This window comes from Leopardus geoffroyi, chromosome X (assembly GCF_018350155.1).
Source record: "Leopardus geoffroyi isolate Oge1 chromosome X, O.geoffroyi_Oge1_pat1.0, whole genome shotgun sequence".
Taxonomy (NCBI): domain Eukaryota; kingdom Metazoa; phylum Chordata; class Mammalia; order Carnivora; family Felidae; genus Leopardus; species Leopardus geoffroyi.
Window position 1 is genome coordinate 35,015,455 of NC_059343.1, and position 13,420 is coordinate 35,028,874.

A 13,420-nucleotide genomic window follows, 5' to 3' on the forward strand; every position below is an offset into this window, starting at 1 on the left:
AGTAGTACATGGAGGCACAGTTCACACATTGAGAACCCCAAGGCCGAGGTCATACCTTTCAGGCAGAACCCCGGTCTTCTGTAAATTGCAGAGTCCCTCCTCGTGTCCTCAGACACTGAGCTAGCTGGGCAGGCCAGCTGGGTAGCTTCCCAGGGCACCAGTCTGTTAGAGGGTCCAAAATACCACTGGAATAAATAGAAATACCCCTGCCAGTTGACGCAAGTTTCCACAAGTTCCTACCAAAGTAAACAGCAGCCTTATATGGAAATTTAAAAAACACCCTGGCTGGCACTGACCCCCTCTCTCTGGGTATTTTTGTAATACACACATACAGTTGCGATCAGCTGAAAATCTGAAACCAAATAAAGCATGGTGTAACTTTCTTACTCACGGCAAACAATGATTCGTTTTCTTAGATGATTTGTGAGCCCTTCTTCGATAGGCTTCCCCCACCAAATTTTCTGACTTGGGAAATTGCCAAGGCGAGCCGATACGAGGAAAAGAACCACAAAAAGTGTAAGACACTTTGCCCCTTTTTTAGACCATCAATTTTTCTACAGCCAGGGGAGGTAAATTAGTGAGTAAATCTGTCTGCGCATAAAATGTTTTAATGAATAAGTTTGGCGGAGTCCGCTTCTTAACCTACGGTGTCTTTTCTCCCCCCTCTTCCCCGCTAAGAGGATCAGCGACTGGAGCGGGGCACGTGGCCCCCCGGAATACGGACCCCACGTCCCAGGCCCTCACAGCTAAGAGTGACCACGTGGGTGAGTTTTGGCCAATAGGCTATAATCAGAAGTATCACAATTCAGTTCTGGGGACCCTCTACTGCTTCGTCTTGGTCCTTTCTCCTCTCCGATGACCGGAATGTCACTGTAGCAGTCAGTTGGGACCAACAGGTGACCTGGGGACGGGAGGCCATGCCTGGCAAAGCGGCAGTCTGGGTCCCTAAGGACTTAATAAACCAGGGCTCGCATGTCACACATAAGCCTGCTCGTGAGAGAGGAACACACCTCCATCTTGTTTTACATGGTGGGAAAGGTATTGGTGGGAAATCCATTTTTTTCCTTCTGTGGAGGGGCACCAAATTATTCCCCTGTGCAGAGTCTTGGTCTGGCCTCAGCCAGAGAGAAAGCATGGCGTTCTCTCCTGGTCTGACTCCCACGAAGGCTGTAGGTGGTGTGATGGCGATCCTGCGGGAAGAGAGACCACGCATCGCGAAGGGTAGAGCCGTACGTCCCGAGTCCTGTGGGAATGGGAAGGGCGCTGGGAGCCGCTGCGGCGATTCTCCAGCATGGCTGCCAAGCCTTTGACTTTCCTGCCGTCGAGAGGTGGGTTCCAATCCCTTACCCTTGAATAAGGCCAGCCCCTGTGACCGCCTTCCAACAAAGAGAATCTGGTGGGAGTGACGGCGGGTGACTTCCAAAGCTGGTTGGTAAGGCTTCCATTTGTTACTCTCTCATTTGCCATCACAGAAGTTTCTAGAAAGTTCCAGCCTCATTTCAGTGGGCTCCTGAGAAGAAAGCAGGGGTCCTGGGCCACACCTGGCCTGGGGGATGAAAGGGGGGACAGGTTGGTGGTTCAAGTGCCCAAAGGGGGGGGGGGGGGGGCAGGGGGCAGGGCAGAAGAATCCGGCAGCCCCTTCCTGCCTGGAAGTTGTATTGTGCCCACAGAGACGTGGGAGAAAATGAATCTCAGGCCAGAACCCCAGCCCCAGGGCCCACACACAGAGCCCTCTACTCCCCCTCTTGCCATCTGACACTTCTCCTTCTAGGGCTCACCCAAGAGAGCCTGGGTTTCATTTCATTAAGGTCAGCAGTATTGCCTAGGTGCGCCCAGACATTTCCAGGAAGATTTCTTTAAAAATTTTTTGTTTAATTTTTAAAATTTTTAAAAAATATTTTAATTTTTTTTTCAATTTTTTTAATTTATTTTTGAGACAGAGAGAGACAGAGCATGAACGGGGGAAGGGCAGAGAGAGAGGGAGACACAGAATCTGAAACAGGCTCCAGGCTCCGAGCCATCAGCCCAGAGCCTGACGCGGGGCTCAAACTCACGGACCGCGAGATCGTGACCTGGCTGAAGTCGGACGCTTAACCGACTGCGCCACCCAGGCGCCCCTCCAGGAAGATTTCTTGGCACGAATCCCCGAGTCCCAGCAGCATTCAGAGGGAAGAGACAGCTCCGGAGAAGACCTACCTGGTGGGAGAATGTCCACGGTGGTCTGCTAAGAGTCCAAGGCCCCTCCCTGCAATGGAACGAATGAATGAACTCTGTCTCCCCAAATTCCTATGTTGAAGCCCTAACCTCCCCCCCGCCTCCGTGTGACTGAGGAGGTGGCTGAGGTTTGAGCTCGTGAGGGCGGGGCCCTCATTCAGCAGGACTGGGGTCCTTTCCAGAAGATGCACCAGAGAGCTTGCCCCTCCTGCGTGCACGCAGAGGAAGGGCCGTGGGAGGACACAGCGAGAGGGCGGCCATCGACAAGCCAAGGAGACAGGCCTCAGGAGAAACCAAGTCTAGTGGCACGCTGATCTGGGACTTCCAGCTTCCAGAACCGTGAGGAAATACATGGGTGCTATTTGAGCCCCCCAGTCCGTGGTGAGGATGGCTGGACGTGCTGTCTCTCCCACATTCCCCTCCTCTTTGTTTCTCTCAGGCCAAGACATTCCCTGAGAGAAACAAAGAGGAGGGGAATGTGGGAGAGACAGCACGTCCAGCCATCCTCACTTTGCTGGTGGTGACAGAACCACACGCCCAGCAGCACGGTCCCACGCGGGGATTCCCCGCAGGCAGCGGGACTCGGGGCGACGTTTGCAGGAAAGGGCCCATCCTTGCATCTCTCCCCTGAAATTGCCCCCTGGGGTTAAGCGTTGCCCTCTCCTTCCAGTCGACTGTCAGACCCAAAGTCCAGAAGGGCGCCACACCCTCCCTGTGCACTGACCTGCGGGGCAGCAGCTCTAGGGGCGGCGACCACAGCCCTCCGGCCACGGCGCGGCGCGGGGCGGGGGAGTCGGCATGGGTAGACAACTGCCTGACTTCCCCTCCCCTCCCGCATGCTTCCCGGTCACCTGGCAGACTGTCCCCAGCTCGGAACAAGCCCACCTACCTCCCTGCTAGTGGCCGGGCTGGGCTGGCAATTCCTGCCTCTCTGCTCCCGCCAACATCCGGGCTGTTGTTGTGCTTTGAACGTAAGTATGTTTCTGTCTGATTCCCTACCCCCTACCCCTCGGCCCCCAATACCTGAAGGGGAGGGAAGGAAGGAAGGAAGGAAGGAAGGAAGGAAGGAAGGAAGGAAGGAGTGAAGGACGGGAGAGGGAGGGAAGCATCTGTACTTCAGGGCTCAGAGATCCCTCCACCTCCCTACTCCATCTCAGCATGCTTTCTCGATGTTTCCTGTCGCTCCCCCCTTAAGGGCGCGACGCAGGGAACCCTGAGCTACCCTGTTGCCATCTGCTCTATTTGTGTGCCCAAGCCCAGCAAAGCTGCACTGTGGCCAACACAGACGATCTGGCAGGACTCCAAGACTTCTGGGTTAGAACCCCAGCTTGCAATGCACCACCGAGCAATACTTTGTCATGCATTCATCCAGCAAATTCTTGATCAATATTCACCCCACTGCTGCGGGCCAGGCTCAGCACTGAGCGAGGTGCACGGGGTCCCTGCTTTCTTCTTCTGGGAGAGACGGACAAGAAGCAAATGAGCAAACGGCAGGTGGTGGTAAGCCCTACGCTGAGACCACAAACGGGACGCTTTGGTGGGACGACTGGGGGGCGACTTTAGGCGGGTGGCCAGAGAAGACCTCTCTCAGGGGACCTGTGAGGCGAACTGCGAAAGACACAATGAAGTAGGCCCACGTTGACTGGGTGGAAAAGCATTCTAGGCCGAGGGAACAGCTATTACGAAGGCAGGGCCTCAGGAGGGGGAGGGGGTGGGATGAACTTGGCACGTTCTGGCAAGAGCAGGAAGGCCCGCGTGCCTCGGGTTCCCAGAAAGGTGATAAGGAGGCGACAGCACAAGTGCTTAACAGAGGCCAGATCACAGAGGTTCCGGGGACACCAAGATAAGTCATCAGGATTTCAACTGGGGTTAGGGACAGGAGGTGACCTAATCACATTTCCTGTTTTTAAAAGATTGCTCTGCCCATAAGATGCCTATTCATTACAAAGAAAAAAATAGTAACACAGTACAGAAACCTGGCAGACAGCACCGTCACCAAGTGATCAAAGTAAACACCACCAGTAATGGATCAAATGGACATCATGTGCCTCCCAATACGATGCCCTGAGAAGGACACACATCGCCTCGGCGGGGTTTCTGCCCAACACACAGAACCTGAATCTAGTCACAGGAAACATCAGACGAAGCCAAACTAAGCGATAGTCCACACAAAGAATCCCGGCCTAGACTTTTCAGAAGTGTTCATGTCACAAAAGGCAAAGACAGACTAAGGGACCACGCCAGATTAAAGGAGATTAAAAAAGCACAATAACTGAATACAATGTATGACTCAAGATTAGATCCTGGGCCAGAAAAATATTTTATTTCTTTTCTTACGAAGGACATTAGTGGGACAACTAATGAGAATTTGAATAAGAGCTGTCAATCAGGTAATAGGACTGCTTCCCTGTTCATTTCCTGATTTTGATCAACTAGACTGTGGTGAGTTTACGAGAATGTCCTTCATTTTGCACTTTGAGGGAATGCAAGTGAAATATTTAGGGGCAAAGGAGCATCGTGTCTGCCACTTGATCTCGAAAGATTCAGGGGGAGAGCGGCAGGCGTGTGTGTGTGTGTGTGTGTGTGTGTGTGTGTGTGTGTGTGGAGAGAGCGTGCACGCTTGCAAATTGGTAAAAATTGGCCAAAAACACTTGGGGAGTCTGGGTAAAGGAACACAGGAACTCTTGGCACTATGGCTCCGGCGACTTTCCTTTGCAGCCACGCTGAAAAGCAATCAAAGTGAAAGCCCAGGGCAGCGGGGCCAGCGGGGCCTGCACGCAGCCCCAGGAGGTCTGTCAAGGAAGGGGGCAGACCGGCCAAGGCCCCTGCTGCCTTGTCACCTGCATCCCCGGGTGTTCCCCCCCCCCGACTCCCTGTGCCCCCAAGCCCCCCGGGCCAGCCTCAGCCCCTCAGGAAATACGGCTCTCCGGGCCCCAGCAGGCCTTTGCCAAGATCCTTTTGACCTTAGCCAGGGCAGGCCAGGGCTCGGTTCTGAAAGAAGAAAGGAAGAAGGCTTCCTCCGGGGCCTGCCCCTCCCGGCTGGGTGCAGGCGACGCGTGGCGCAGCCAGCGAGGCTGTCTAAACAAGCAGGGCTTTAGCTGCGCACCAGGTGCCACGCTCATTAAACAGGGGCCAGCCGTGGGGCTAATCTGACAGGGCGGCCACCAGACACCCGGTTCCCGCAGGTGGACGGGCGCGCCCCGGCCCCGGGCACGTCTCAGGAAGCCGGGTGGCTGATGATTCCGGACAAATGTGCCGGCGGCTGCCCCGGGGACAGAAGAAGCCCGCCTCTCCCGCCCTCCCTTATCGGGCCTGCGGACACACCGGGCTGTCGGGAAGGACGGGGGAGGCCCACACACCCCACATGTGATGGACCTCCTCGCCCTGCTTAGCGGTTCACAATTTGACACCCACAGCCCGCTTCGCTGGATTAGAGGCATTCACGGCTGGCAGGAAAAGGAGGCCCCAGCGTAGACGTGGTGATAGATTGCTATCAGCAGGCCCCTCGGAGAGCCTGTTGCCTTATTGTTTGGAGAAGCCTCTCACGGAGGCGGCCGAGGCGTGGTGACTCAGACGCTCCAGAATCGGGAGAAGCCAGGACCGCGGGTCTGGGTGGGGATGTGGGCCTGTGTGTCGGGCCCGGCCCCTGGCGCCCGGCCAGCCGGGAGGCCGGGAGGCCGGAGGTCTGTAGGCTCATAAAAAGAAAGCGCTCGTTCCTCTGCCGGACGAGAACGCTCCAGGTTTGGTGGGGAGAGAGGGGCGCCATCCCACAGGCCGGGAGGCCGGCGGCCACATCAGGGAAGGACCCCGCCGCTGACTTACCTGCAGGTGTCCCAGCTGCCCGGCGCGGGGAGAGGGAATGACTTAGCCTGAGCCCCCACCCCCCCGCCCCCAGCGAATACCTACCCACCGCCTCCCTATGGTAGCAAGGCCTCTGGGAAACTTGGAAAGAGAAAACAACGATGACCCACGCCTTCCGAGTTAGCCTGGCCCCTCAGGCCTCAGGGCTCATGCGTTCTGCCCAGGGTGGGGCAAGCCTGTGATGTTTCCCGGATTGTTCGGAGACTCTCTCCTCTCGGCTGGAAATGGCACGGCACCCGGCAGGGATTCTCGAACTCTCTGAGGATGTGGGACCGGTCTTGTTTGTGTTGGTTTGTTTGTTAATTAATTTCAATCCGTCACGGGCGGATACTTTTGTCAAGTACAATAAATATGAGTTGCTAGAAAAAGGAAGTGAAGAAGAAACGCGAGCTACAAAATACAAGCCCGAACTTTCATCGTTCGATCGTCTAACAGACATAAACATCCTGTCAAGTTGCCGTCAAGGTGGCTCAACGCTGGCTCCCAATTTCTGTGCTTAGCTCACCGTGGACAGGTGCCAGTTTGTGGCCTGGCGCTGTAACGCCAGGTCAGAGCGTGTGGGTTCTCATCCCACTTCTGTCGCTCACCGGCTACGTGGCTTCCCCCTCGGAGCCATCACGTTCATGCCCGGGTGCTCTCATATTTCCACGTGCCCTGTACCGCTCTCCTACAGGGTGGCGTCGGGGCGTATGGGGGAGGAGAACGGAACTCACGCCACCACCTCTCACACTTTAATGTGCACACAGATCCCCTGGGGAGACTTAACTTCCTGCACAGCCGGTGGGTGTGGGGGCGGGGGGGGGGGCGAGATTCTGCCTTCTTACCAAGGTTCCGGGTAATGCAGGGGCTGCCGGTCCTGAGGCCACACTTCTGAATAGCTTCTGAAGGATGAGGGCTTATGGGGCCTCGTGCGGAGTGAGGAGCCAGGTCCTAGTGGATCGCCGCACAGGCCCCTCCCCCTGGAAGGTTCCAGGTCTCTGCCGTGGAGTGTTTGGTCTTGGCCGCCCCTGGAAGGGTGATTGCTGAGGTGCGGACAGCCCCCCCCCCACCGCCACCACCACCACCTCCCTGACTTAAGTGTGCGCCCAGAGAACCGGTCCAGCCACCTGGGTGCAGTCAGAGACCCGTCACCCCAGCCAGCTCCGTCTCCCCTCAGCAATCATGGGTGCCGTGGAACCCTCGAAGACTCGGTGACATTCCCCCATCTGGCCCTGGGCCTCGGCCCACTGGCCTCAACACAGCTACGTTACTTCCACCAACGGAAGCTCCAGCGCCATCGCCAGCCGCCAAGCAACAAGGACGGCTCTGCTCAGCACACGGTGCCACCGCTCCGAGTTCTCTGATGTGGAGCCCGCCGCACGAGTCCGGGCTGCAGGCTCCACACTGTCCTCCCAGAGCCCCCAACACAGCCAGACGCTGCTATGCCGCTGCCCGAGACATGCCCTTCACTTCTCAAATATCCCCCCTCCCGCCAGATCCCCGAGCGGGTGAGCGGAACTCCTTCAGAATGCTTCCCCAGCCTCAGCCCCTTCTTCCCGCCACCCTCCCACCGTCCTCCCGAAGCAGAAGGAATAGCCTCTCCCCATCCCTCTTCCTGTCTGGTTGGGATGTCCCTCTCAACATAAAGGAAGAAGTGAAGGGATATAGGAAATCGTCTTCTCTCCGGACGATGCCTGACTTCTGCCCCGTTTCCCCCTCCCCACCCCCCGCCAGTTTCCTCCCTGTGGGTTGAAACACAGTCTGCTTTGACCAGAGCTAAGCAATGGCCTCCATGGTGAACAGCGCTCTGGAAACCCAGAGAGCCACTGGCACCCCAACTCTAAACACTGTCCCGAATGATCCATCCTTGCCCCGTGAGAAATGAAGGTGTCTCTCATTAGCCCCAAGAAACCACAAAGCGCTAGTCTCTTAGCAACTTGGAAAAGGAGCACACTTCTTTTTTTTTAATGTTTATTTATTTATTTTGAGAGAGAGAGAGAGAGAGAGAGAGAGAGAATCCCAAGCAGGCTCCATGCTGTCAGCGCAGAGCCCGGTGAGGGGCTCGATCCCACGAACCGTGAGATCATGACCTGCGCCGAAATAAGAGTCGGACGCTCAACCTACTGAGCCACCCAGACGCCCCCAGGGACACACTCCTTAAGGCCTCTGGGGCGGGTCTCAGATGATGGCACCGTTCCACAGGTTATCAGGCAGCACCCACTGGGGGCAAGGCACCTGTCGGGGACTGGCGAGATAGCTGGCCCAGAGTTTCTTTCAAAGCACTTACAAGTGACATCATCATCCTTCGTGGCAGGCACTGCGACGCACCATCCAGCTCCCTTTGCAAGGTCTGACTCACCTACTGAGAGCTCTTGGCCACGGCCACAGCCTCCGGGGCAGCCCACACCCAATGACTGATGGGGAGTATCCTCTGGGGACCGCTCTGAGGGGCCATTGGGCTACAGAGCTCCCCCTGGGCCCAGCTGAGGCTCCTCCCTCTGCCCACCCCAGTTCTGTCCTCACCCTTCCTCAGCTGTGGACCCCAACGGTCCTCCTTAATAAACACCCCACAGCTAAATTCCATCTCAGAGTCTGTTTCTCGAAGAACCCAGCCCCCGTCACCCGCAGTGCCTGGGAGGTGGGAGATGGGAGGGGGGAGTGACCAGGAGATTTGCCCAGGCCCATCCTGAGAGAGAGCGTGGCTGGACCTGGGGCAACCGCCAGCAAAAGTGGGGGCTGGCCCCCAGGAAGGCAGGCCTCACTCTCTCCCTTCTTCGAGGAAAGCCGTGGGAGCAGCATCTGCTAGGCCACAACTGGGGGCGGGGGGGAGAGGGGCAGCGGGGAGCTAGGAGGGGTGGGAAGCAGGATGGGAGACAGGCCTGCGGGCAGGAGTGGGAAGAAGAGACACAGAGGGGCGAGGTGGCAGGGTGCAGACACGGGACCCGGGCCTGGCCCTTGGGAAACACAAGTCCCCCCCTCCCATCCAAGTTGGGTTGGGTGACACCGACCAGATCCCTCCTCGCTCTGGGCCTGCCCCCTCACCTGTCAGATGAGGGAGTGCCTCTGTGGATGAGGTGGCCCGTGAGGCCTCCTGCCTCTGGCGTGCTGGCCTCGTGCTAGGCCGTGCCTGTGGCCCCGGGCCTCACAGACATAGCCCAGATTGCCGAGAATGCAGAGCAGAATTCAGCAAGGGGACATTGGCCCTCTCCGTTTCTGGCGGGCCAGGAGGAGTCTGGTTGTTACGGGTTGAACTGTGTCCCCCTGAAAATCACACGTTGAAGCCCAAACCCCCCAGGACTTCAGAATGTGACTATATCCGAGATCAGGCCTTTACAGAGGTGATTCAGGGGAAACGAGGTCATTGGGGTGGGCCCCAATCCAATCTGACCGGTGTCCTTATAAAAGAGGACATTAGGACACAGACATGCACAGAGAGAAGATGTGAGGACGTAGGGAAGGGACGACCATCTACAAGCCAACGAGAGAGGGAGGCGTCAGAAGAAACCAACGCTGCTGACCCCTCGATCCCAGACTTACGGCCCCCAGAACTGCGAGAAAAGTACATGTGTGTTGTTTCAGCCACCCAGGCTGCGGTCTCGCTATGACGGCCGGGGCACGAGAAAAGGCTGGTCAGTTAAACGTATAGACAACCCCAAACCTAGCACTGGAAGGCTTTGCTCCGCATCGGGAGGCCCGGACACTCCTGAGGGATTCCTGGCAGAGCAAGCATGCTCGGGCTTTGGGCTGGGCACGGCTCCCACTCACCACACGCCAGGCTCCGGGAGGGCTGCGTGGGGCGGGAAGTTGCGTGCGGATTGCAGAGCCGAGAGCGATCGGGTGGGGCCCCGACCGTGTGGTTGACAACCTCACACCGTGTACAGCCCGGCCTGGGTGTTCCGCACCAAGGAGGGAGAGGAGAGAACGTTCTGACGGGCCGTGGACCACCACCGCTGTCTGGGTCTGTTTCCTTACCTCTGAGGAGATTTTCCAATAGGCGTGTGGTTCATCGCTCACTGCGAAAGACAATCGGAGACGTAATAAGCTGTCCTCGCGGCCCAGACTTGGGGGAGGGTCCACGACCCTACCATGGCCTGCTTTGCCCACTCAGGGCAGCCCGGGGTGTCTCCGAAGGGAGGCCCGGGACCACTCCCAAGGCTCCAAGAGCCGATTCTGCTTGGGAAAGGCCTTTCTCTAAATATTTTCTCTCCAGGTTTGGCTGGAGACAGTCATAGCCCGTCAGGGGGCTTGGAGAGCAAGCCTGCCAAGAGCCTCTGAGGACCGCCTTTGTAAAGAGAACCCCAGGAGCAGGGCTGGCCCACACCCAGGCAGCAACGGGACAGGCCCCCCCCCCCCCGTCTCCTCCCTGGGTTCAAGCCAGGGCACCCACTGCGGCCGGGAGTTCTAGGCCCAGGCAGACCCCAGAAAACAGCCCACAGCCCTCCAGTCAGCTGCCGTGTGTTTGTTTTTACAGCTGGTCCTCCCGCTCCGCTGTTCCAGTGAGCAAAGGAATCTGTTTGTCTGAGAAAAAGAATGTGGCAGAGAAGGCGGGAGCCGGCCCCGGGGCAGCCCCGACGGACTCAGCAGCTACAGAGCTCGCCAAATCCAGCCAGACGCCCAGGAGAGTCACCCAAAGGCCTAGAGGCCAAGGTCACGGACTCAGAGACACCCTCCCCTCCTCCCCCTCCAGATGGCCCTGCTCCTTGGTGGGCCAGGGCTTTGCCCAGAGTCCTCAAGGCAGGTACCAGGCTGGCAGCCTAAGCGCAGGGAACAGGGACCCACCCTCCTGAGGCATTTTATTTGCTTCTCTCTCATTCACACACACACACACACACACACACACACACACACACACTGAGAAGGAGGTCAGTCAGCTGTGTGTATGAGACAAGCACACGGGACTGAAAGCCAGCAAGCCCATAGACCAGCTCAGGGAGGCCATCTGCCACACTGGAGTTCCAGCGAGAGCCCTCAGACCTGTCCTCTTTGTTCTAGAGCATTCTGGGAGGTCCAGCAGGAAGCCCGGCAAGAATCAGCTCAAAGTCACCCTCATTTGGGTGGTCTTGGTCGCGGGGACACCTGATATCCACATGTACCCACACACCCTCACCAACCCCCTGGGCTGACCATGAAGTTGCCCCGGAGGCTGGGACAAGGGGTAGAAGGGACACATCGTTTCCGGGTAAATTTTCTAGATTACAGCAGGCCCTTGCCCTTAAAGTCGTCAGATTTGGGTTAGAAAATTCCCCCACTGCTATTGTGATCTGGCTTGTGTTAAATCCCTCAGAGGTGTCGGGGAAGAATGTATAACAACTAATCCACCCCCTAAGTCTTTCCTGGTCAGATTAATAATCAGGCATTTCTGTGAAGCCCTCAGGCGGGGCCCTCATGCTCTTGGAGAATGTTCTGTCTTACTGGGTCCCCTGTCCTGGTTGCCCCTTACCTGGCACCTGAGGCTGGAATGTTCAAGGCTCCCCAGCTAGCCTGTGATGAAGTCAGCCTGTCAGGGCGTGCAGCTGGGGGAAGAGGTTGGGGTAGAAATAGCCACGGCGGGGGCGCCTGGGTGGCTCAGTCGGTGAAGCGTCTGACTTCGGCTCAGGTCACGATCTCACGGTCTGTGAGTTCGAGCCCCGCATCGGGCTCCGTGCTGACAACTCGGAGCCCGGAGCCCGCTTCGGGTTCTGCGTCTCCCTCTCTCTCTGCCCCTCCCCGACTCGCGCTCTGTCTCTCCCTCTCTCAAAAATAAATACACATCAAAAAAGTTAAAACAAAAAAACAAAAAACCAGCCGCGCCAACACACACACATGCACACACGTGTGCCGGTCGGACGCTCAACCACCTGAACCACACAGGTGCCCTTAAAATGAGGACATTAATACCTGCCTCAGTCCCCAAAGGCTTGGTCTAAGCATTAAAAGTAATAGGGGGGCCTTCCTACCACAGCCACCGATCCATAGCAGGGGTAGTTAGCCATCTTTGCTTTTCTTGAGGTAAAATTCACATCACGTAAAATTCGCCACGCGAAGCATCTCAGAATGTACACGGCGGCGGCATTCGGTGCCTTTACAACGTTGTGCAAGCCTCACCGCTTTGCAATGCTAGAACATTTCATCTCCCGACAAGAAATCCGGTACCCATGAAGCAGCCACTCTCCCTTCTCCCCTCCCCTCCCCCGCCCCCAACAACTCCTGATCTCCTTCCGGTTCCTGTAGACGTGCCGACCGCGGACACCTCATACAAATGGAATCACACAATAGGTGGCCTTGTGTCCCTGGCTTCCGTCACTCAGCATCGCGTCTTCAAGGTCCATCCAGGACGTAGCAGCTGAGTCTTTTATTCCTTTCTGTGGCGGGATGCTAACACCGCGTGGCTAGACCTCGTTTCGTGGACCCCTTCACCAGCTGATGAACATTTGGGCCGTTTCTATTCGGGGCGGGCTCTCCATGAACATGCGTGCCCACGTTTTTTGGGTGGACGAACGTTTTCGATTCACGCTTCCGCATGAAATTGCTAATCCGGCAGCAAGTCTGTGTTTAACTTTTTGAGGCCCTGCCTCTCGTCCGCAGCAGCTACACCGGTTATGTTCCCACGGGGTTTCTATTTCTCCACATCCTTGCCAACACTTGTTATTTTCCTTTTTTTTTTTTTTTTTTTTTTTTTCGTAAATTCTAGCCATCCTCACTGCGGTGTCGATTTGCATTTCCCTAATGACTAACGATGTTGGAGCCTCTTTTCATGTGCTTCCTGGCCCGTGTGTTTTTTTCAGGTGTCACTCATTCCCAGCAATAATGACCCCGGGATTCAGCCAGTACGCAAGAGTGGACGGAGTTCAACAGGAGAGGGGATTCGAGAATGCCCCGACCTCCATCCCCTCGGTCCGGATGTCGGAGCCACCGGATGGCTTCAAGAGCCCGGAGCGTGAGGCCACCACGGTGGCTGGCTTCGTCGACAGCCCACAGTAGGAAGAGGAAGGGCGTATCCCAGCAGCTCATTTACCTACTTTTTCCCTTCTTTTGGATAAATTCCAGAAGGAAGGCCACCAAGACACAGGGGACAGCAGCCATCACTGCACCCGTTTAAACTGCCACGAGCTACACACCCGTGGATTCTCGCTATCCTGACCTCTCCAGCGGTGGCTGTTGTGGGCACAACGCTTTAAATGTTTTTGGGAACTGGACATAAAGTTGTTTTCTATTTTTGGATTATGTTCACATAACAGAAACCTAGAAATTAAATGTATATCTTATATTTCCCTCTTCAGCTACCTGTGGATTTTGCTCATTTACTAAGATCAAGTCATAAAATGAGCTCTTTCATGAAATAACTGCATCAACTATATGTATTGTCCTCAATCGGGTTTCCCTTTAT

General features: G+C 56.4%; 1 long non-coding RNA gene across 1 annotated transcript; it reads right to left on the minus strand.

The window, feature by feature from the left end:
- Positions 1 to 515: 515 nt before the first annotated feature.
- LOC123594325 lies at positions 516 to 2,628 on the minus strand. The gene is made up of 2 exons (XR_006710748.1): positions 2,197 to 2,628; positions 516 to 1,546 (listed from the first exon to the last, which is right to left on the minus strand). It is a non-coding gene; the product is annotated as an uncharacterized LOC123594325 (long non-coding RNA).
- Between the last annotated feature and the right edge of the window lie 10,792 nt (positions 2,629 to 13,420).